Genomic DNA, 5,100 nt, shown 5'->3' with positions numbered 1-5,100 from the left:
ATGACATTTTTCAAGCATGGATTGGGTAGCAAAAAGTTATGTTGGACGAGCCACTAAAGAGGTAGTTATCGAGGAGTTTTTGCGTGTCCTTTGTTTTCGAGTCGCGTTTGGTCGGTTTTAGGGCAAATTCTGTACAACATGTCATATATGGCTACCTCACTTTGGAAAAATTCTGTGACTGGCATTTTTTAAGCATGGATTGGGTAGCAAAAAGTTATTTTGGAAGAGCCATGAAAGAGGTAGTTATCGAGTCACGTTTGGTCGATTTTAGGGCAAATTCTATACAAGATGTCATATATGGGTACCTAACTTGGAAAAATTCTATGACCGGGTTTTTAAGCATGGATTGGGTAGCCAAAAGTTATTTTGGACGAGCCATGAAAGAGATAGTTATGGAGGAGTTTTTGCGTGTCCTTTGTTTCGAGTCGCGTTTGGTCGGTTTTAGGGCAAATTTTGTACAACATGTCATATATGGGTACCTAACTTGGAAACATTCGGTGAACGACATTTTATAAGGATGGATTGGGTAGCAAAAATTTATGTTGGACGAGCCACGAAAGAGGTAGTTACCAAGGAGTTTTTGCATGTTCTTTGTTTTTGAGTCGCGTTTGGTCGGTTTTAGGGCAAATTTTGTACAAGATGTAATATATGGGTACCTAACTTGGAAAAATTATGTGAATGGCATTTTTAAGCATGGATTGGGTTATTAAAAGTTATGTTGGACGAGCCACGAAAGAGTTAGTTATCGAGGAGTTTTCCCTGTCCTTTGTTTTCAAGTCGCGTTTGGTAGGTTTAAGGCCAAATTATGCACAAGTTTTTATATATGGGTACCTAACTTGGAAAAATTATGTAAACAGCATTTTTTAAGCATGGATTGGGTAGCAAAAAGTTATTTTGGACAAGCCATGAAAGTGGTATTTATCGAACAGTTTTTGCGTGTCCTTTGTTTTCGAGTCGTGTTTGGTCGGTTTTAGGGCAAATTCTGGACAAGCTATCACATATGGGTACCTAACTTGGAAAAATTCTGTGAGCAGCATTTTTTAAGCATGGATTGGGTAGCACTAAGTTATTTGGGATGAGCCAAGAAAAAGGTAGTTATCGAGTAGTTTTTGCATGTCATTTGTTTTCGAGTCGCGTTTGGTCGGTTTTAGGGCAAATTCTATACAAGACGTCATATATGGGTACCTAACGTGGAAAAATTATGTAAACGATATTTTTTAAGCATGGATTGGGTAGCAAAAAGTTTTTTTGGACGAGCCATGAAAGAGATAGTTATGAAGGAGTTTTTGCATGTCCTTTGTTTCGAGTCGCGTTTGGTCGGTTTTAGGGCAAATTTTGTACAACATGTCATATATGGGTACCTAACTTGGAAACATTCGGTGAACGACATTTTATAAGGATGGATTGGGTAGCAAAAATTTATGTTGGACGAGCCACGAAAGAGGTCGTTACCAAGGAGTTTTTGCATGTTCTTTGTTTTTGAGTCGCGTTTGGTCGGTTTTAGGGCAAATTCTGTACAAGATGTAATATATGGGTACCTAATTTTGGAAAAATTCTATGAATGGCATTTTTAAGCATGGATTGGGTAGCCAAAAGTTATTTTGGAAGAGCCACGAAAGAGGTAGTTATCGAGTCACGTTTGGTCGGTTTTAGGGCAAATTCTGTACAAGATGTCATATATGGGTACCTAAGTTGGAAAAATTCTATGACCAGCTTTTTAAGCATGGATTGGGTAGCCAAAATTTATTTTGGACGAGCCATGAAAGAGGTAGTTATCAAGGAGTTTTTGCGTATCCTTTGTTTCGAGTCGCGTTTGGTCGGTTTTAGGGCAAATTTTGTACAACATGTCAGATATGGGTACCTAACTTGGAAACATTCGGTGAACAACATTTTATAAGTATGGATTGGGTAACAAAAATTTATGTTGGACGAGCCACGATAGAGGTAGTTACCGAGGAGTTTTTGCATGTCCTTTGTTTTTGAGTCGCGTTTGGTCGGTTTTAGGGCAAATTCTGTACAACATGGAATATATGGGTACTTACTTGGAAAAATTATGTGAACAACATTTTTAAACATGGATTGGGTTATGAAAATTTATGTTGGACGAGCCACGAAAGACTTAGTTATCGAGGAGTTTTTGTGTGTCCTTTGTTTTCGAGTCCCGTTTGGTAGGTATAAGGGAAAATTATGCACAAGTTTTCATATGTGGGTACCTAACATGGAAAAATTATGTAAACAACATTTTTTAAGCATGGATTGGGTAGCAAAAAGTTATTTTGGACAAGCCATGAAAGTGGTATTTATCGAAGAGTTTTTGCGTGTCCTTTGTGTCGAGTCGTGTTTGGTCGGTTTTAGGGAAAATTCTGGACAAGCTATCACATATGGGTACCTAACTTGGAAAAATTCTGTGAGCAGCATTTTTTAAGCATGGATTGGGTAACACTAAGTTATTTTGGATGAGCCAAGAAATAGGTAGTTATCGAGTAGTTTTTGCATGTCATTTGTTTTCGAGTCACGTTTGGTCGGTTTTAGGGCAAATTCTATACAAGACGTTATATATGGGTACCTAACGTGGAAAAATTATGTAAACGACATTTTTAAGCATGGATTGGGTAGGAAAAAGTTTTTTTGGACGAGACATGAAAGAGGTATTTATCGAGGAGTTTTTGCGTGTCCTTTGTTTTCGAGTCACGTTTGGTCGGTTTTAGGGCAAATTCTAAACAAGCTGTCATATATGGGTACCTAACTTGGAAATATTCTGTGAGTAGCATTTTCAAGCATGGATTGGGTAGCAATAAGTTATTTTGGACGAGCCAAGAAAGAGGTAGTTATCAAGGAGTTTTTGCGTGTCCTTTGTTTTTTGAGTCGCGTTTGGTTGGTTTTAGGGAAAATTCCGTACAAGATGTAATATATGGGTACCTAACTTGGAAAAATTATGTGAACAGCATTTTTAATTCTGGATTGGCTTATAAAAAGTTATGTTGGACGAGCCACTAAAGAGGTAGTTATCGAGGAGTTTTTGCGTGTCCTTTGTTTTCGAGTCGCGTTTGGTCGGTTTTAGGGCAAATTCTGTACAACATGTCATATATGGCTACCTAACTTTGGAAAAATTCTGTGACTGGCATTTTTTAAGCATGGATTGGGTAGCAAAAAGTTATTTTGGAAGAGCCACGAAAGAGGTAGTTATCGAGTCACGTTTGGTCGATTTTAGGGCAAATTCTGTACAAGATGTCATATATGGGTACCTAACTTGGAAAAATTCTATGACCGGGTTTTTAAGCATGGATTGGGTAGCCAAAAGTTATTTTGGACGAGCCATGAAAGAGATAGTTTTGAAGGAGTTTTTGCGTGTCCTTTGTTTTGAGTCGCGTTTGGTCGGTTTTAGGGCAAATTTTGTACAACATGTCATATATGGGTACCTAACTTGGAAACATTCGGTGAACGACATTTTATAAGGATGGATTGGGTAGCAATAATTTATGTTGGACGAGCCACGAAAGAGGTAGTTACCAAGGAGTTTTTGCATGTTCTTTGTTTTTGAGTCGCGTTTGGTCGGTTTTAGGGCAAATTCTGTACAAGATGTAATATATGGGTACCTAACTTGGAAAAATTATGTGAACGGCATTTTTAAGCATGGAGTGGGTTATAAAAAGTTATGTTGGACGAGCCACGAAAGAGTTAGTTATCGAGGAGTTTTCCGTGTCCTTTGTTTTCAAGTCGCGTTTGGTAGGTTTAAGGGCAAATTATGCACAAGTTTTCATATATGGGTACCTAACTTGGAAAAATTATGTAAACAGCATTTTTTAAGCATGGATTGGGTAGCAAAAAGTTATTTTGGACAAGCCATGAAAGTGGTATTTATCGAACAGTTTTTGCGTGTCCTTTGTTTTCGAGTCGTGTTTGGTCGGTTTTAGGGCAAATTCTGGACAAGCTATCACATATGGGTACCTAACTTGGAAAAATTCTGTGAGCAGCATTTTTTAAGCTTGGATTGGGTAGCAATAAGTTATTTTGGATGAGCCATGAAAGAGGTATTTATCGAGGAGTTTTTGCGTGTCCTTTGTTTTCGAGTCGTGTTTCGTCGGTTTTAGGGCAAATTCTAGACAAGCTGTCATATATGGGTACCTAACTTGGAAAAATTCTGTGAGTAGCATTTTCAAGCATGGATTGGGTAGCAATAAGTTATTTTGGACGAGCCAAGAAAGAGGTAGTTATCGAGGAGTTTTTGCGTGTCCTTTGTTTTTTGAGTCGCATTTGGTTGTTTTTAGGGCAAATTCCGTACAAGATGTAATATATGGGTACCAAACTTGGAAAAATTATGTGAACGGCATTTTTAATTATGGATTGGGTAATAAAAAGTTATGTTGGAGGAGCCACGATAGAGTTAGTTATCGAGGAGTTTTTGCGTGTCCTTTGTTTTCGAGTCGCGTTTGGTCGGTTTTAGGGCAAATTCTGTACAACATGTCATATATGGGTGTAACACCCCAGATGTAACTTTCCATATTTGCAACTTCAACTCTTGCCATTTTTGGCTATGTGTTATGACATTCCCTTCATGGTCGGGTTTTGTTTTCCGTTTTGCATTTTTCTTTTGTCATGCATCTCATATCATGTCATCATGTGCATTGCATTTGCATACGTGTTCGTCTATTGCATCCGAGCATTTTCCCAGTTGTCTGTTTTGCAATCCGGCACTCCCACCTCCTCCGGCGCACCCTCTTGTTTTCTTTTCGTGAGCGGGTGTTGAACATTCTCGAAATGGACCGAGGCTTGCCAAGCGGCCTTGGTATACCACCGGTAGACCACCTGTCAAGTTTCGTTCCATTTGGAGGTCGTTTGGTACTCCAACGGTTAACCGGGCAACCGCAAAGTCCTTTTGTGTGTTGCAGCAAAATCCCCCTCCTAATAGCCCAAAACCCATCTAAGTCACTTCCATGCTCTAGGTCGTTCGATCACGATCGTGTGGGCGAAAATCGTGCTCAATTTGGAGTCTCCTAGCTCCCTTTACCTATAAAAACACCTCCCCCTCCGAAATCTGGGCGAAACCCTAGCAAAAATCGTCCTCCGCGCCGCCGGACGCGTCCACTCCCGCCGGACGAA

This window comes from Triticum aestivum, chromosome 5D (assembly GCF_018294505.1).
Source record: "Triticum aestivum cultivar Chinese Spring chromosome 5D, IWGSC CS RefSeq v2.1, whole genome shotgun sequence".
NCBI lineage: Eukaryota > Viridiplantae > Streptophyta > Magnoliopsida > Poales > Poaceae > Triticum > Triticum aestivum.
This window is presented reverse-complemented; position numbering follows the sequence as displayed.